The sequence below is a fragment of the Ambystoma mexicanum genome, chromosome 1p, assembly GCF_040938575.1.
Source record: "Ambystoma mexicanum isolate Mex_15411 chromosome 1p, UKY_AmexF1_1, whole genome shotgun sequence".
NCBI classification, from domain to species: Eukaryota; Metazoa; Chordata; class Amphibia; order Caudata; family Ambystomatidae; genus Ambystoma; species Ambystoma mexicanum.
The window spans coordinates 531,457,812-531,478,364 of NC_090921.1; the positions used below are offsets into that span (position 1 = coordinate 531,457,812).

A 20,553-nucleotide genomic window follows, 5' to 3' on the forward strand; every position below is an offset into this window, starting at 1 on the left:
AAGCTTTACCCAGTAGTGGTGCAGTTCCCCCACCAACATTTGCACTGGGGCAAAAGCTTCTCCCAAGTAACAATGCAATGCGGGAATGCATATTTGCATTGGTGAGATTTTTGCCAAGGTGCAAAATGATTTGGTGCAAAATGTGTCATTGGTGTATGGCAACATGGAACGCTATCGGCAAGTGGAAGATCCTAGAATGGGGCTTTGGCAAAACGCTTGAGGAGAGCTCCCGTCATTCCCTGTACAATCAACTCAGTAAAGGTTTAAAAACACAGGGCCCGTTTCATGGATTTTTTTGCACGATGCAAAGTGACTTTGCACTGCTGAAAAGTGACACAAACCCTGATTCATGGAACTGTGCAAAGTCACTTTTTACTGCAAAAATGACCTTGTACTGACTTTGCACTGCAAAACGACACTTTGCACAGTTCCATGAATCAGGGATTGTGTCGGCAGTGCAAAGTCACTTTGCATTGTGCAAAAATTCCATGAATCAGGCCCATAGTGTGACGCCCTGCACAGTGAACAAACACATCACATGTTCTCCCTCTGCACAGGCCGCAAACCTGCCTTTCAGCGAGACCAATGAATTGTGCACTGGTGATGGCGCTTGCGGGCATTAACGCGCGTTTGCAATGCACAATATTGCACGTTTCCGTTCCATGTTCTTTTGCACAGAAACGTGCAATGCATGGCAGCCCATAGGCGCGCGCTGTCGTCCAGTGACTGCATGCTATTTATTCTTCTGTGCACGCGCTCTCTGAGGACACAATTGCTGCAAGCGCGGGGAAAGAGCGCGCACACAGGCTGCACATCAAGCGCGGGGGAAGAGCGCGCACACAGGCTGCACATCCCTCTGTATAAGGTTCACAAGGTGGAGCCTTCTTCTTCTTCTTCTTAATTATCGGAGGCGTGGGCGGACTCACGCAGGCGCTTCCCCATCCTATAGGATGATGCGCACCGCCTCCTCAACTATTGAACTAAGCAGTGTCACCTGGCAACGCTCTGATCCCTAGCAACGGCTTTTATTGTGCTAGTTCCGGCTGTATCGCACTGCCACTGTTACTCACTTTTGAATCTAAAATACTCATTTATATTACCTAAAGCACTATGCTATAAATGTTTAAAAAAAAATGTAAAGTGTGTGCTGAAGTGGGTCCCAAGGCAAAATGTTTGGTGCTTTGTTAAAGGAACGGATATCTAAACATTATCATTAACAGGGTGTCCTGTAGGCAATTGCAAGGGCCACATATGACTTTATGTCACCTATTTTGCAATCCTTAGATTTCATTTTGCAAATCATCTTCATAAACTGCTTGAGTATGGTTTGTTCATTTAAAGTTGACAAAGGCTACACGCTCAGTGACTCAATGCCTTTGCCGGGACTGGAATTCTGATGTCCCAGTGAAATGACAATTGGTCAATTACCAACAGGAGCATGTACAAGCTTCGGAAAGAAGTCAGAGAACATAGTTTAAGATGGAATACGTGGCATCACGCTCTGTGTGCTGTACCTGCACGCCCTAAAATGGAAACGGAGGCCGTCCGTCTGGAGCATGCCAACGCCTCAGAACTTGGCATTAGACTACCACCCACCCACCCTCCACAGGACAGAGGCCAATTTCATGTTGATTGTGGATGTGCTGGGGATCAGGCTTGTTTTAAGAGAAGCCAGGGTACTAGAAATAGAGTTGCTGCCTGCAAAAAATCTCACCTTCCTCACACACCTCTCAAACTCTAATCAAACACAATCACACCTCTTAAAGCTGCAGCAACCCGCACGCACTTCACCACACCGCAACAACAACCACACAACACAGACCCCAAACAACAGCACAGGAGGAACTCAGAACCGAACAACACACCAATATGCTCGACGAACGGTGTTAACCGAACTGAAGCTACCAACAGTAGTTCACAGCTCCCTTGCTCTTCTCCAAACTTTGTCCTACTAACACGCCTAACCAACCCCCCCCCCACGTTGTTTTAGATCCGCCAGAGCGCCAGGGGGCCACTCCGGTGGTGATAGTGCGCGTTACAAATATCCTTTAACATTAACATTAACACATGCAACATGGACAGGAGATGTAAACATGGACATGCAGAACGACAGATGTTGTGTGTGTGTGTGTATGTGTACATTTGTGTGTGTGTGATGCGTGCATGCATGCAAGTGTGTGCATTGGCACTTGTGTGTGCATGCATACAATTGTGTGTGTGTCTGTGTGCATGACTCGAAGAGAGACACTTCCGTAGGTTAACTCCCCCAGAGAAAAGTGGCCTAGATCAAAAGCTCTAGCTCAGAACTGCTGAGCATGATTATCACATGTTTCACGTTGGCCTGCCTGAGATGCTACGCTAGGGATGTCTCTGTGGTATTGGTAGGAATGTAGCAGACCTGGCGGATTCCTGGTGCATTTTCCATATCCCATGCCATACCTAGGAAATCACATCAGCAGGAGTGGTTCACAGGGGCTATTCCTTTCTCTTCATGTCAAGGTGACCCACCATTGCCAACTTTTCAATTCTGGCAGCAGCACTAGAAATGCACTTTCCAGCTGCTACAGTGGTAGTAAATGGTTGTAAATCTAGGTGCATTTTTCCACTGCTGTGTGTCTAAAATCTAGGTGCGTTTATCCACTGCTGCGTGTCTGAAATCTAGGTGCATTTTTCCACTGCTGTGTGTTCAAATCTAGGTGCCTTTTTCCACTGCTGTGTGTCTCAAATATAGATGCATTTCAACTACTGCATGTTTCATATCTAGGTGCATTTTTCCACTGGCGTGTGTTCAAATCAATTCCCCCACTGCTGTGTGTTTCAAATCCAGATACGTTTTTCCACTGCTGTGTGTCTGAAATCTAGGTGCATTTTTCCACTGCTATGTGTCTCAAATGTAGGTGCATTTCCACTACTGTGTGTTTCATATTTAGGTGCATTTTTCCACTGGTGTGTGTTAAAATCTATTCTCCCACTGCTGTGTGTTTCAAATCCAGAAGCATTTTTCTACTGCTGTGTGTCTGAAATCTAGGTGCATTTTTCCACTGCTTCGTGTTCATATCTAGATGCATTTTTTCACTGTTGTGTGTTCAAATCTATTCCCAGACTGCTGTGTGTTTGAAGTCCAGATGCATTTTTCCACTGCTGTGTGCCTGAAATCCAGGTGCATTTTTCCACTGTTGTTTGTTCAAATCTAGGTGTATTTTTCCACTGCTCTGTGTCTCAAATATCAGTGCATTTTCCACTGGTGTGTGTTTCAAATTTAGATGCATTTTTCCACTGCTGTCTTTTTCAAATCTAGGTGCATTTCCACTACTGTGTGTTCCCAACCTTGGTGCTCTTTCCACTGCTTTGTGTCTCTGGTTGTTTGTATTATGCCTCACTGTGCAAGTTGGCCTTCTATTGAATCTTGCCTGATCGTTCTAATTGTCCTACAACTTCATGGCACCTGATTGAGCAGGTTGGCCTAATTTCACATCTTGCCTGACTATACTAGTCAGCCTAGAAATGCATTTTGCCTGATTGAGTAGGGTAGCCTAATTTCACATCTTGCATGACTGTGCTTGTCAGCCTAAAACTGCATTTGTCGCCTGATTGAGTAGAGTAGCCTAATATTGCAGTTCACCTATCTGTGCAAGTTAGCCTAGAACTGCATTTCACCTGAGTGAATGGATTATATACCATCTTGAACACCGCAACAGCCTTTAGAATGCAGCTATCCCCCATGATAAATCTGGACTAGCTGCACCCATATTCTCGCATAATAGCACCACCTCCACTAGAATGCAGCTACAACCACAACAGCTGCACACACACTACCTGTCTTACATACCCTCCACACAACGTCCAGCATTAGAATGCAGCTATCCACCACGAACAGTTCCATCTGGCTGCACATAGACAGAGTGCACACACGTATTTACTGCTCCATCTCCACTGACCTGGACTCCGAGACCTGAGGGCGTTCAACATACAGCGCATTGAGACCTTACCAGTGGTGAACGGCGCTATGCAAATGCCCATTAACATTACAAGGAGGTCCTCAAAACTACTGACTTGGTTTCCGGTTCTGCAATTCACACACATCCTAATACATCTCAGTGGTTTTAGAACCAGAAACAAAGAGCTACACTATGGACTTTGAAATTCCCTGGTCATCCCCATTGCCAATATTTCTTTCCGATTGCTCCTATACTTCGGGGCGTTTCTGAGATGAGTCAACACCTGACTTTCCTTGCGCTGTTCGTACCCATATACCCTCTCAGGAGACTCCGGGATGAACGGCGAGCACATGTCGCCTTGATACTTCAGCAAGCTGGCTCACTGTGGGAGCATACCCCACTGATCCTTAAATACTGCTGGATTTTTTAGCCTCTGCCCCGTCTGTAGACTGTTCTATACTTATAATTGCATTGCGTTCAAGGTGGAAGAACTCTTAACTGCAACTGGCGGAGCAGAACACAGCAGTGACAGGATACTGTATTTGAGGTTAAACCATCATTATTTTAACAGGTAGTACATTATCATTTCATGTATAATCCATCGTTTGTAAAAGTGCAACTGTGCAATCCTTTTCTCTGAAAAAAATCTATATTGTTCTAATAACCTTCTAATGCTCTATTAAAATTGCACCTGAGGGTGGTGCTGCACTCTGTCTGCCTAAACCTTTTCGGTAGATTTCAGACTGAATGTTCAGCCTGGCTACCAAAAGATGAAGCTGGAATTCTTGAAAATTCCTGGTCTTGACTTTACATTATGAGTTGAGTACGAGGTGGAATTATGGAGCTTAAGGAGAACACCCTCTGGCCTCCCCAATCCTCCGTAGGCTACCAAACCCACCTCTTAGTCTCACAACCCCCCACTTGTGGCCGGCCAGCACCAGTACGCAGTCTTTACCAGAACAGCTGGTCCTTGCGTTTCTCTGCACTAGTGGAGGTTGGAGATGCATCATCTGGTCATCTGGGTTCAAGCTCCTTTTCATGCTTGGAGTCTTGATCACTGAGATGGCAAGTTTTCTGCTAACAGAAGTTCCGGCTTTTGCTGTGCAATCCCGTTTGACAATGAGGTTGCTATTGTTACTAGCTACTGGTACAGTACACTGTGATCTGATATGGCGCCTTACCACTGACATGCTGTTCTCTTGGTGGTTGGGGTGCTTGGTGTGGTCCCAATGTGGAATGCTGTCCACTTCTGTGTGGTCATCTTTTGCCTTTCTTCAGTAAGGTGCTCCAGGCTTTGAGGTCCAGGTTCTCTTATTGCCGAGGGTCCTAGTGGGCTATGAGGCGCGTTGCCTTTTGGAGAGATATTCAGCTGGCAGTGCAGGGCCTTTCAGTAAGTGTGGCCTTGGTTGCTGATAAGTGTCCTTTTCTGCTGCGTGGCCGGGGCTTCTGAAAGCTGCCAAGAACTCTTTGCTGACACTGAGGCTTGGTTGCCAGGGCTTCCGCTGCTGTCCTGGGATTTGCTTTCGGATCTAAGCGGTAGCTTCTGGGAAAGCGCCGTAGCTTCTGGGAAAGCTCCCTGCCTGCCACGGCGTCCCTGTCCACTTAAAAAGCACAGGGCCCTGGCTGTTGGTTTGCTAGTAGCCGACACCCCCCAGAGCACCCTCGTCTTCAGTCTCCATAGAAATAACAAACAGCTTCTTGGAAACATATCAACATTAGGCGGTTGAATGTGGGCTTCACGTCCTACATCTGATTTGCTGTAGACAAAACGAGTGCGGATTTATGAATGTCTGAAGAGCCGGAGCTAAAACAAAGGTCCCCTCTAGGGGGCGGTGATGTGAAGCAGGGTTGCTCTTTTCCTTGAACTCTCAGGGTTGTCTATTTGTTACCTCTTTGGACATCTGTGTGGCTGCTTTGATGTATGAATGGCTTAGTAATAGTGTGCTGAGGGAGCCAGTAGGAGGAGTACTACAGTGATTTGGGGGTTGCTCTAAGGAGATGGTGATCGGTTTAGATATTCCCTGTGCGGCGCTATACTTTGAGACTTCAATTCTGAGCTGGACCGGTCATGGGATGGGTATCCGAAAACTGGCCAAGAAAGGGAATACGTTTCATCCCAGCACGTACTTAATGGGCAAGTTGAGTCTCGGGTGCTTCACTATGCCCCCTCTGCCCGTGCGCTGTCGCTAGTCTTATTTTGAGACACGCAAGAAGAGGTCACACAGAACTGGTTCCTCCCACCTTCAGCAGTTTCCGCAGCACGGCCTGTGTCCTGCCCAACAATGATGCCGCTTGCATGGACAAGAAGTGAACATATATCCCATGATGACCCATCAAACTCCTTCCTCTACGTGTTTATTGGCGGGTAATTAGAAACATGTATGCATGGCTTAAACCATGCCTTACTCCAAAGGCTTGTCAGCTGCATAGACCTGGGAGCCATGTTCCTGTTAGTCCTGAAGCACCCCCACCGCCATGTATCAGATCTGCAGCCTCCAGTTATTGGGTTAAGGAGACTCCCATCCACGTGTCACCGAGCTCCCCTGCGACTTTTTCACAACATTGTCATATGCCTTCCTACTGTGGTTAAACACGTCATTAGCCAACCTCTAAAATATTGTGTGCGTTGTATGCCACCCAAAGGGCATACGAATGTACCGAAGTTGTTATTTTGCCGTCTACTGTATTGATAATAGTGTTGTACGCCAGGGCTCAAGTCGAGGGTACACACGGGTGGACGCAGACGACCCACTATTTTCCGAGGATGGACTCAGTTCCCCCAGTTAAAATGAGAAACATTGAATGTGAATGCTCTCTTTGAAATTATGAATAAAAGCCGACCCCAGTCTCTAGGTTTGCAGGCTGTCCACTTCACCACTGCACTATATACAACTTGACGATAAATAACAAACAACTCAAGGTGAAATGTCCCATTTTATTACTGCAAGTTCCAGTGAAAACATTTGTATTGCTTCTTGGAGTTTAAAACATGCACGCATTTTAACCTTTTCAAAAGAACTATTATTAGAAAATAACCTCTCTTGGTTTAGTGTGTGTGTGTGTGTGTGTGTGTGTGCTGATTTTCTGAAAGGCAAATGCCATTCCTCCTGTGCAATTTTGGTGTTTATGCACTGCCAATTGAATGAAAAGTGCATATGCTGATTTCTGGGGACATCACATCCCATTACGTTTGTTGATGAGTCCCCCCACTTTATTTTTTAGGACTTGACCCCTGTAAACCTGTTTAATGTTAGAATGTATTCTTTATTGAGTCGAAGAGTTGTCATATCACAGCACTTTCCGAGGGTATCACCCCATAATTTCTCGGCCCAAAATCCAGAATCCAGAATCCAATTGTGTGTAATTGTGCGGCAAGGTGCGAAAAGAAAAAAAAAGTGACATTTTGGGATTCAGGATTTATTTTGCAGTATTCACACCGTTATGATATGATAGGTTGTTTATAACGCGCTTAATACCCAGAGGTTTATAAGCTGGACCCGGGGATCGAGCGCGTGTTGCTCCGTGTCGTTTTGCTTCCAAGGCGAGCACGTTGCCCCTGAGCTATCCTCCCGAGTCTATGCGAGAGCTCATCCAACCCAAATAACGTGGCCAGGCGACTCCAAATCACTGGGGACTCCATGGGCCTCATTTCGAGGTTGGCGATAACCCACCAGTGCCAACAGCGCGTTGTCGACCAACCCTGTAACACCGTTTCTGCCGCCTGAGATCCCGGTCCCACCGGGACAGTCCCAGTGGCCTGGGATATCAGGCGGCAGAAAATGTTGTGCCCCATTCCTGTGGAGTCCTATGGAATGGGTGCATGGAAGCACCGGCACCATTGTCAGCGGTGCTGGTGCTTCCATAGCAACCCTGCCTACCGGGGCTGATGCGCCCTGGCAGGTCAGACTTTCTGGGCGCATCTGGTCCGGCAGGCAGAGTTGTAGTCTGCCGGTCCGGAAAGGGTGGTGGTTTGTTGCTACCGGCACCCTTGTTTCCGGACCAGCAGACTCGTAATGAGTCCCCATGTCTCCAATCACAGGTCTTCTTCAAACAATGTAAGGAATAATGGGAGTTGTAGTTTTGGTTCACAGCAATTGAAGGAAATCGACTAAAGCGCCAGATTACGATGTGGTGTAAAAAGAAATCAGCCCAGGAACATGGTTCACCCTTTAAAATGGAGTCACTTGGTAAGCTCATCTCTACAGAAGGGTTATGGGTTCAGTTTTGGCCCTTTGTTAATTTTGCGGAATTCAATGCACCACCTAATTGACTTATCCGAAGTTGTGGCTAAATTGATGGGACTGTGGAATTCATTCACTAACCAATTTCTGATAATTATGCAGTTCTTGCTGCTTCAACATTTTCACTTCAGAAACGCAATATGGTCTCTGTGATAGCTTTTTATGTAGCCCCTGGGGGAAATCAGGGAAAGGGGGATATCCATGCTGTTGATAATCCTTGCTGTTTTAAAACATGCTCTTGTTCCTTTGAACATGCTCTTGAACCTCTCTCTCCCTTTCTTTGCAGTCACTTTTACCTCAAACGAATGCCCTTCACGGCAGCTATGCAGATGCTTTGGCCAGTGAAGTCAGGGCTACTTCCGGCACGGGCTTGCACAGGTAAATAAATATACACTTGCTTCCAAGGACGGGTTTTCCTGGTCTGCTGTAGTTGGCCTTACTTATGGAACGGCGTGGAGAAATAACCGTATTTGCATGGCAAAGTCCCCGACGAGTATGCTTGTCCTTTTTGCATAGACTTGATTAAAGCTCAGCAGTTAAGGGGTTAAAGTGCTTAATATTCTAGGGTTAGTCTAGACTCCTTGCTTGGTGACGTTGCAACATAAAAGTGGATGCTTAAGCGTCTCCCTAAAATTCCGTTTAGAAAAGACCTTCACTGAGAATGTTTTTTATCTACTGGATACTGCAGTAGAACCGCCTCCCCACCCCGTTGGTTCTTACACTCTAAATCTAAAGGAAACCGTGAAAAGGAAGGATATATAAGTGCAAAATATAAAGTCTGACCGATATAAAAGTTATGTTTCTGTCTTTTAAAACCCGAAAGTTTTAAAATGTTGCCACTATTTTATTTTGATTTTCCTTTCTTTAAACCCTCACATGTGTGGTGAAAATGTTAGGCGTATGTTTACCCAATTTACAGACATTGAGATTTTCTAAATGAAGAGCAAATACAGACATGAACACCTAAGTAACCACTTATATGTAAACAATGTATGTAATTGACTCTGAAATAATCAGGGACCATCCCCTGGCTGACTCCCTTCAACTCCAGACAATATAACCATTAGTTGATCAGATAATCACCATAGGTACTCAATATGAGCCCAAGCGTTCAGCTTTGACACCATCCATAAAGAGGACAAGCGCTTTGAAGTTACAACAAGGTGGCATATAGCACTATGCAAAGAGTGAAATAAATCAAAAATACATTTAAACGGCACTCAGTCTATAAACAAGGTCTTAATGCTGCTTAATGCCCCTGCAAATAGTGACTAAATAAGGCATTCAGAAGTATAGCACAAGATCTGTATAGGATTTCTAAAGCCCAAACCTAGCTGGGAGGCGATAGAGCGCTTTACAAAGGGGACACACCTGTGGTTGCAGGCAGAGTGCAGGTGGGTGAGGTTTGTGGATGGGTAAGGAAACCTGGGATAGGTATGGGGAAGCTGGGATGGGTTGACGGCTAGAGCAGACATGCACATTTGGCAATTATTAATTCAGGTTACCCACTGGACTGGGGGATACAGCTTCTCTAATTCTTGTGTTGTCTTCTCTCCCAGCAGACCTGGAAGCTGGGTTCCCAATAACTGTGATCAAGCCCTTATGTACACATTCCCATTGCAGCTGCCATGTAATGCTAGGGAGATGGAAGGAGAAAAGGGAGATTGGGAAAGGTTGATATATACGTAGATAGTGGAGTCCTAGGGGAGCCTACCATTGGCTTGACAGTCTTTAAACCATCACCAGAATCCTGAATGGGAAATTGCAGGATGTGAGGGATTCGGATGTAAGCATGCCAGGGCAGCCTCCACACGGTCTGAAAATTGCATTCAAGACAGGTCACTGTCGGTTTCTTGTGACCTGAATTCTCTGTGCGCTAGAAATTAATGACAAGATGATGAATGACAATACTGTACATGCCCAGTAGATGTCACTATCACTCCATGTGTACAACTGCTTCATCTGTTTCATACATTTGTGGTCACATTATTTATTTTGTATTTCTCTGAAGGGAAACTATAATATCGAAAAATGCATTGGATTTTGCAACATATTAATGAACCCTTGCCATAAGACATTAGAAAGATTGAATAAAATGAATACAAAAGACTCATGCATTTTCTTCAAAAAAATCAAGGGATTGGAAACTGCACTGATCTAGTTTGATTTTCGTTTTGATGTTTGAATATTATTCTCCTAGTCCATTTTTATGTTAGTCGATTGACCAAGTGCTATTGATTATATTCACTTTAACACACCTAGATGTTGCTCCTGTAATGCCAGGTACGAAAACTTGACCATCTTGGTGAAGTAGGCCACATGCCTTTTAAAGGTCCTTTAGTTCCTTGTGAATGTTACCATTGTGACGAATCAACTTCAGGGGCACCAGTGGTCCAGGGATGAATATCGGTTTCTAAACCATCAATCAGCCCCTCGCCTCTAGTACACCAGAAGGGATCCGAACAGATTGGAATACAAGTAAATTATAACGCCACCTTGTCCAATTTGGATAACGTGGACGGAACGGTCGTAGATCGTTGGTTAGTTGCAACACAGCAAAAATACAATTATTACCCAATGATACAAGGGACTGTCCAGTCAAGGTTGTATAAACATATCTACTTTATTATTACTACAACAGACAGTTCTAGTACACTACAAATATGAACACCCTGTAAAGTAACCCAGAGGACAGACAGTTTCACAATGGAAAAGGGATGCACTCTGGATACTGACAGAAGGGTAGTTGGTAAAGTAATCAGTCTTACTGTTCAAGGTTACTCGGTTCCAGCACCAAGGGGGCAAAGGGTCATAACTGTCTCTAGGGCCCTTCAGAGAAGGGCCAGGTGGGCAGAAACACAATGTACCTGGTGCTGAAGAGATTTTTGGTGCTCGACAGCATCAAGGCAGTTCCAGGGCACTTCGCAGCCCTTAAGACAGAATTAGTGGGAGGAGATATCTGCGGGTACCATGCGGCAGGCAGTTCGGCAAGCGAGGCTGGACGGATGTCTGCAGGCTGTCCGGCATGGCGGCACAGTGCCAAGAATCATTGTCTCTGTGCTGGTTGGCAGATCTGGAATGCTGGTCGAGGCGTCTCGGACGGCTCTGGTGACTGCAGCGATACAGCCATATGTGGTTCGAGGACTCGACTGTCTCGAAAAATGTCCTTAGTAGATGGACGCTGGATGATGCTTGTGTGGCACTCCTCCTAGCTTTTTTGCAGGGCTTGTGTCCTTTCAAGGTGGAAGGGCCAAAGCACAGGAGAGTGTTTGCAGGCAACGGCCCTGTCCTTAGTTCATATACTCTCCGGCACGTCCCACCTAGGAAGCTTGCTGGCAGAACCCAGCAGGGCACACTGTGTGCTGACCGGGTACCGGTTCCAGAGCTGCTGGACAGGTCCTCTGAGTCCGGTATCTCCCTCTGTTCCCTGGGTAGGGATCTTACTTCCCTCTTGGAACTCCTGGCTTTCTTTCACTGACAGAAGATGTAAGGTAGACTGAACCTTCAGCTCGGGTCCAAATGAGTCCTTTTTCTTACTCCTTTCAAAGTCTTAAGATGATCTCTTAAAAATGAGGGGTTCAACCCTCTTTTAAAGCCAAATGGGCCGAGTGATTGGTGCAGGCTAAGCCCACCTTAATGAACCAATCCTGGGTCCCCACCAACAATCTTCTGTTATGCATGAGGCCAGGACCAGAGTGCTCTGCAACAGTACAGACAAGTGGGTGACAACATATACTTAAGTTCCACCCATCTCCCTGTCTGTTGTAGATCAAGGTGTATCTCTGGTTAACTGAGCCCTCTATGACTCTTGATTAAAGTGCAGGGTTCCTTTGAAGTTTTTGCTGAGAGCAAACTTCCTGTTCCCCCAAACCACATACTTCTACCCTCTGAAGGGGGGCATCTCTGTAGGGGTTTGCCTGTGGTAAATAGTGGACCCAGACATGTAATTCACTGCCTTTCATACAGAGGGGTGGGAAATAGTTTTAAGTTGACACATTGCATAACAAAAGGGCTTTTAGCCCCACCTTTCCTGTTGTCTGTTCCGGCAACCAAGCACCCTCGGGCTTGGTTCAATTGTCTCTCATTAGTATGCACTGCCACCAGCCGGAGGACAAAAGGAATGCAGATCCATGGGGCCTTTGATATTTAAATTAGGCTGCTCATGGCTGGAGGAAGGTTTGCCTTCCCCCTTCTTGGAATGCTTTGATGTACCCGGGGCTGTCATATTCCAGCTGAATATGACAGGAGAAGAAGGCGCCTGTAGGCTGCATCTTCATTGAGTACATTAGACTATGCGTTTGGTGCGGGAAGCAGATGAAATGGGTGTGGAATGGCTGCACTCATTTCTTGGAGGTTGCATCATTCATTTTCATTTATGAAAAAATGAAAAAGTCCATGCAGTGCACTCTCCCTGTGTGGATGGTGGAATTCCTCACAACCATGCCAGACACTTCTTATGCCCCACCAACTACATATTTTTGTTGGAATCGCTAGGGCCTCCCCTTTGAGTTCTTATCCCTCCTAGAGCACTGGGAGGGATATCCCCAAGAGCAAGCAGAGGGTAGCGGATGCAGTTGGGAGCTTGTGATATGAAGTTCACCTCAGCCAGTTATGCAACCCATAAAATAGAGAGTGTTGGTCCTCCTCATGGGTGTCTCACAGCTGCAGCACATACCCTAGCCTAGCGCATTGATGATCGGTATATTTGCTAGGGCTATCTGAGCCTGTCTTTTTTCTGTTTTCTGGGAGTCAGCATGCTGTGGTGGCTCAAAATGGCCTGAATCAGCTGGAAGGCAGCATGCTAGAGCAGTAGAGTGCATACCACCCTGCTACCATCACTCCCCGCAATCCTCCCTCAGAGGTTATCACTTGAACCCAAGGCTCCAGCCACCTGGGCATCACTCACAATCTAAGCCTTGTATTCCAAGAAAACTGTAAGGAGTAGAGTCAAGTAGGACATTTTTTAATACAATGTCAGTATTCGATCTTCTGGTGGATTTCAGAAGTGCCCCAAAAGAGCAACAAATCAAACACTACTTCTGCATAACTATATGTCCTCTCTAATGGCAATTTGATTTCCCTAAAAATGTCTTGCGTCGTTCCATCTGGACCCCAGAGGAGCTCAGTGGCCTGATGCTGTAAGATGGGCATGAGCAAAGTGCATCACTCCCGTGCTGAACCACTCATTTGATCAAATTACTCCCACGGGTGAAGAGGGCCACTAGTGCAGGTATGATTTCCTGTTATCCTCTTCCCCCACTGCTCTGCACTTGCACGTTCTGAATACTCACAAGGCATAGTAGGTTCGTCCTGTTTTCCTCTTACCGCCACTGCTTCTATATATTGTGTTTTTAATGTATTGGAATGTATTTCCCACGCCTGCTCCCTCAGTGCCCTGTGGGGCGCTTTGAAACATTATTTCGTATTGCATAAGCGCCTAACAAGAAAACAATAAATAAATAAAGAAATAATTTTGACTGCAGCAGTGCAAAATTAAACCCATGAAAAACTTGGCTTGCATTGCTTCTGTTTTTCCTGTGCTTTGTGTGGTCATGGTCTTGGTTAGTCCAAAGGAGTTTGGTTCCTGCTGTACTTTGATGGGCTGGTTTGTAGGTTGGTGTCTCTGTTTAGTGTTGGCTCATAAACCACCACCCAGTGAGGCAAACATATTGGTAGCGCATGGAGAGAGGAATGCCATTGTGCAAAGTCTGCAGGGGTTCTTCGGTTAAGTAGTTTGGGCTCATATGTGGCGCTTTGGTGCCACCACAGGTTTGGGCACATAGATGGCATTGTAGTGGCACCTAGTGAGGCTGCATAGCTTTGGTTCATAAGTCGCGTGTTTGCACACCATTAGTTTCGGACCATAGGTGGTGTTTTAGCGCCATAGCGTTTGGCTTTTGGGTGAAAGTTTAGTGCCAAACGGAGGGAGCCAAGGATATTGTGATGGCTTCGGATGTGGCATACAGCATTCAGTGAACACCGATAGGCACCGGGGAGGTTGGCTTGACCCTGAGGCCTGTGGCACTATGGGTGCACATGATGCTGAACTCCACTCCCATGGCAGTGGTTCTTAAGCCACGCCTGCCATCTCACTGACCTCTCCTCGTGGGACCTGGCAGAAGAACTCTGCAGCCCAAATGGCTCTCTTTAGCAACGGCTTGTCGCGGCTGTGAACGTCTCGATGACATCGCGTGAGCCAGCGCTCCATTTTGGAAACAATAGAGCCCTTTTGGAGCTAGGCCCAGGAGTTTGGGAATACAGCTCTGGAGTCTCGCCCTCTCTCAGCCGTCTGGATCTAGCGACGTGTCTTCACTGCCCTGTCCAGGCTGCTATGAGGCAAAGCCCGGGAGCTGCCCCGATACTCATCGGCCATGTTCCAGCCCTCACCTCCCAGAGGGTGTCAGCCTGTTCCTTCCAGTGCTGCTCGTAAAACAAACTCGACATCCCCAAATGCAGGATTCCCTTGGTTCAGAGCCCACGTGACACTTGCATCAAGGCCGCCTTCCTGCTGCTTTCTGTAGCCTGTTGCTCAGCGCATACATCTTAGTGTGATGTGCAGGACCCAGGTACAAATTAGGGATGGGACAGCCTTCACGTGTGTGACTCGAATGGCCCTTGAGCCCTTGAAAAAAGGGTCTGAATCGGCTCGAGCTACTCAAGCCTCCATAGAGATGGTTCACGAGCTGAATTGTGCCGAGCCGCTAGATATTTGATTTGGAGGGATAAAAAACATTTAAAACCTATGCCGCTTTTAAGAAAGTCTGAGGCATATGCTGAAGACTTCTTTTGGTGCAAGTGATGAGATGAAAGGGGGTGCGCACATTCAAACACCCCTTTTCACCCACTTTGCGCATCTGCACCAATAAGAGGGTATGTCTTGGCATCTTAAAGCTAGCGTGCCCAGATTTAAAAAGTAAAAAACTGGGACAGGGTAACTAACATAAAAGAAGGACTAACCCTTGAAAGTGGCTGTCAAGGCACTATACTTCAGTAGCGTTTGGAGCAGAAGGGAGTTTAAGTGTTACTGTTCAAACAAACAATCACAAACTAACCCTATCTTAAATTGTAAAATGAAGTATTTCTTCTCGGCGAGTTTGTGCATTCCTGCCTGCCAGCTATGAAGACCTACTACTAAAAACCGGGCCACTGCAATTTCCAATGGGAACATAATCATGAGAAAGGGGGACAGAGCAACAAATGGGACAGTCCTACTGGTCACCCTACTTAAAGCACATCCTGAAACCACAAACGAATGCTCTTTGAAAAGCACAGAAAATAATGTAACACGCGCCTATTTGGAATAAATGCAATGGGCTGTGCCATGTATGGCATGACAGGGTCATTGCTCACCCTGGCATGTGTTTTCTTTTCAATAGAACAACAGCAGTAGAAACTGTTGCTGCCCCACTTGCATTTCTATTCCTCAAACAGGGACAGAAATGCTTTTTTGTTAACATTTCATAAGGAGCGTGTCATTGTGAAATGCCCACAAGTCCCCCTGTGGGTGCTGGGAGAGTGTCATATATTAGTCCCGGGTGCGCCATCTCAACACTAATGTATGAAAGGGTGCAAGCAAGCACCTCATTTGCACTGCCATACAGCCCCCCTGAAGTGAGCAGGCCACCTTTGTGGATAAGATGAGCGACCCATTATTAAAATATTGCAAATGAAAAGAGAGCATCCTCTGTGCTTTTTTCATTATCATTCATGTGTATCTCCCAGACTCCCTCTTGTATCATTTCCTTAGTCGCCAGCAATATTGAATTCTAGGATCCTATTACAGGATCCTAGAATTCAGTAATACCAACAAGCTTTATTTGAGCCATGTCAAGCTATCAAATACTTGCCTCTATAGGAGCGGTTAGAAATGGTTTGAATCTTTTGAACCAAGTCTAACCCATATTGTTTGAATAGGTTTGAATCTTTTTGGAGCCATTCGCCCATCTCTAGTTCAAATCTCCGGGGCATGGTGGGCTCGACCTTTCTTCTTTCTGAGGTTGATGGACTCCTTCCTTACTGTGGAACTGGCAATCCTAGTGCCCTCTGTTCAGCTGTGCTAGTCACAGCATGCATGGACAGTAGCAGGCAATGCTGCTGCCTGCATTGGATTTCAAGATTTCACACCTCACCCCCCTGCACTAACTTTCAATCCACTACAGAACTAGGTACTCGATTAATGGCCTTTTTATGACATGCATTTTCACTAATTTAGTCTTTTCCCATGTTTGAGTTTCCCTGCAATTTCTGATCCCTACAAGATTTGTTTTTTCTGCCGACAGAAAATCCCCAGATTTACTGTATGCTGATATCATCACGCCAGAAGAAACATGCCGGCCTTACCCCAAATGCTCTTTCCCCAAATGCTGGCAGATCTCCCTGCCTGCTGGCACTCTTCTGCTGTTTCTAGCAATGGCGGCTGGTGACTTTGAATGGTGGTGGGGCGTAAATTTCTCCTAGCGAATTTGTGAGCGGGCAAAAAGCATTAGGTTTTACATACTAATGGTGGTACATTATTCTTGCGTGTGCAAGCGTGATGGTGTAGTTTACAGCAGCTTGTATTGAGAATAGCTGGTATTATTGTGCATGCATATCCAGTGATGATAGACAAATATCCCTTTGTCACTCTGTTACTGGCATTCATATGCAGCAAAAGGAATTCTTAAGAGGTCAATGCACTGCGCATGAATTAGAAAACGAATGTGTCTACAGCACCCATTCCAAACTTAAAAGGCCTGATTTACATAAGCATTTTATAATGCCGCAATCCCATAGGGAAACACTCTGTGAATCAGGCCCATAGCCTGTAATCCACAGCCTCAAACACAAATACAATATTTGTTTTTCAGGCTGTGGATTAATAGGTATTTGAAAAACACCCTGACTAGACAGACGATTGCATTTCAGCAGGGCCAACTCAGACCTCCATTCGTCCGATGGCATTTTACAACGGTTAGAAGCGTGAAGAACCTGGCATGGAGCGCAGCACTATATAACAATGTGACGTTACATATTAACTTGTCAGCTGAGCTGAGGCTCTGAAGAAAACCTAGTGAAAGGGAAAACCCAGGACAGGCTGGTGCACTGTGAAGTCCGGATGGGTTTATTATTCCACTGTGTTTTAGATTTCAGTAACAGGGTGCCTTGAGGCGGTTCGCAGCTCTACGAGACACTACACGCAAGGAACAAGAGCAGGTTGAGGAACAGCAAGGATCGGTGCACCAGGATGTGAGACACAAGAGCCGACATGAGCACCCCTGTGGTACTTGAACTGTTTTCTCTTTGAATACCCAATTATTGTCTCGAGCTATGTCAATTGCTCGAGCGATCTCTTCTTGAACTAAGCACTTTCGATTTGATTCTGCCATCTTTTGACAGTGCAAAGGAATCAAGGGTGGCCTCGCAAGGACTGCAATTGATTTTGTGTTCTTGCTTTTCATGCTAATTCCCTGAAAATCAGCTTTTTCATCCTTTTTCCTGATTATTGCTCTTAGAAAGACTGACGATTGCTGGAGATCAAACGGCCACTTATTGTTACCACGCATTGTCCAGAGCCAATACTCCAAGCCTGCGACACAACATTCCAAACCCCACGGAATCCGCCATGTTGCCAACATTTAGCACAAGTTTTTCTTTTCTCTGTAAGGGATGGGCCAGTCATGTGGGTCACATCTATTCCAACTGCTAAAACACATCCTCGCAAATGGCCCATTCTACCGCCACGCTTTCCCCTAGCTGGCTTCCTCAGAAAAGGTGTAATACAAATAATGCTATGTATGCACATAATTTTGGATGGACCTACAACGCACAGCCTGCATGATTAATTAATTAATAATGCGGTTACAAAATAGTACTCACTGCCTGAAATAGATGATAAAGCACATCAACAAAATTAATTCATAAAACCATTGCAGATTTTAAGGTTTGTATTTTAAATGTGTACGGGCATCAGGGGGACGCATGTTTAATCACTAGCAATTTATTGAATTTCACTGAAAATTGGCCTTTTTTATTGCTAAAAGAGCAATTATGTGTGATAATAATGCATGGAAGAGCCATATTTAATTGAGCTTTTGGTCTGCATACGACTGAGGAATAAATTGGCATGTGTTACAGGAACATAATCATTAAGGGACGCCCAGGCATTAAAAAGGGGCTAATACACATGAAATAACATTTTTTAAGACCATGATATGTATTAGGAAGGTGTCAAGGCGGGTCTCCGGGTCAAGGCGAGAATGATGTGTTTCTGTGACTCGGACTAGCTGAGAACAATGGCACACTGTTGAGTGGATTTCGGAATGAACATGTTTAGTCAAAGAGTGCATTAAAAGCATTTGATCGAGTCAACTGGAAATCCTTGTTTGCGGTACTAGGGAGGCTGGGAATCCGATAATCTTATATAAACTGGGTGAAGTTATTATACACTGATCCAACTGCAGATATGACTACTAACGGAGTCATTTAGTCTTGAACGTGCAACCAGACAAGGTTGTCCCTTGTCCCGCTACTATTTGTGATTGCCATTGAACCTAGGGCTTCTGCGATCAGGCAAGAGAATAGAATCCAGGGGGTTAGTGACAGTGAGGTTATTAAAAAATGATGGCTTTATGCAAACGATTTATTGGCAAAATTGAGAGATCTGGAAACCTTGCTTCCAAAACTGATGGAGCTGATTGCAGACTTCAAAATTAAGTCTGGTTACAAGATTAATTGGACAAAATTTGAGGCGATGAAGCTTACAAGGAATTGTAAGAAAAATCAGATCACAGGCCTGGGCTTAAAATGGTGCATAGAGAAGCTCAAATACTTGGGCATTTGGTTAACAAATAAGCTGGAGAAAATTATACTAGAGAACGTGAAGGAAATCATGATAGGTCTTAAAAAGGACCTGGAAAAGTGGAAACTATTAAACCTTTCATTGTGGGGAAGGTCAATGCACTAAAGATGATTTCTACTCCAAGAGGTACATATGTACTTGGCATGCTACCGTTAAGTATCAAGAGGAAAGTGTGGAGGGAATTTGATGTTCTTCTGCAAAATGTTGTTTGTAACGGTAAACCACCCAAGAATTAAACGTTGGAAGTTGCAATTGGTGCTGGACTGAGGGAGTCTGGGGGTGTGGGTGTACTGAATTTTCAGGCATATCATCTGGCGTTTATGGCCAGGCACTTTGCTCCCCTGCTGGAACCTGAACCAAATGACTGGGTGAAAGCTGAGGCATGCTTGATGGGGCCTTTAGCGGCATCTACAATTTTGACATCTAAATCAGGACAGACCGCTAAGGTAAAACCAACCACAGATTTTTTTAGGGCTTTGTGGAAGAACATTTGATCTCTTTTAGGAGGAAATGTGCATACATGCCTTGAGTTTTCGATCTGGTGCAACCCTGCTATTAAGGTCAAGGATAAGATGTTATTCTAACCAGAGTGGTTTTTTGGAGGAGTACAATTGATTGGCGATCTCAGTGAAAATGGTAGTTGGTTGACAATGAATCAATTAAGAGCAACTTGGGAAATGCCTGATTGCACACTATGGTAATTCAAAATGTTTAAAAGGGCTATTGGAGATATCTCGGAGATTGGGGAGACAGATTTCAAGAGTCCCAATGCACAGGCTAAGAAGGATGGTCATTTAGCAAGCAAATATGATAAACTAATTGTGTCTTCCGCAAAAAGACAATGCTGCCTTTGTGAGGAATTTGACCATCCGCACGGGGAGTGTGCACTCACCTGGGCTTTTTCATTTTTTAAAAATGAAAATGAATGATGACAGCTCAACCTACGAAAATGGGTGAGGCCATTGCGCACACATTATCCCTGCTCACCGGTCAAAACGCATAGTCACGTGTCCTCCACAAGGACACAGCCTACAGGCACCATCCTCCCCTGTCACATACAGCTGGAATGTGACAGCCATAGGTACATCAAAGCATCTCACGAAGGGGGAAGGCACACCTTCCTCTGGCCAGTGGCAGCCTAATTAAAATATGAAAGACCCCATGGATCTGCCTCCCTATTGTCTAGTTTGGCTGGTGGCAGTGAACAATTAGAGCAAGCCTGTAAAGGGGCTTGGTCGCAGGACAGACAACAGGGAGGTGGGGTTACACCTCTTTGATATGCAATGTGTCAACTTGAAGCTAGTTCCCACCCCTCTGTATGAAGCACAGTGTATGTAATGTCTGGGTCCACTAGTACCGCAGGAAACCCCTGCAGAGTGCACCCCTTTCAGAGGAAGAAGTATGTGATTTAAAGGAGACAGGAAGTCTGCTCTCATCACAAACTTCAAGGGAGACCTGTGTTTTGATCAAGCACTACAGAGGGCTTAGTTAACCAGAGAGACACTTTGATTTACAACCGACAGGAAGATGGGTGGGA

The 20,553-nt window shown here is 45.5% G+C and overlaps 1 protein-coding gene across 2 annotated transcripts in view; it reads left to right on the forward strand.

The window, feature by feature from the left end:
- TBXA2R (thromboxane A2 receptor) overlaps positions 1 to 20,553 on the forward strand; it is a 475,380-nt gene that overhangs the window by 209,995 nt on the left and 244,832 nt on the right. For both annotated transcript variants that reach the window (XM_069649435.1, XM_069649436.1), the window contains exon 2: positions 8,466 to 8,557. The gene's annotated coding sequence lies outside the window, so the exon portion shown is untranslated. The remainder of the gene's footprint in view (positions 1 to 8,465; positions 8,558 to 20,553) is intronic.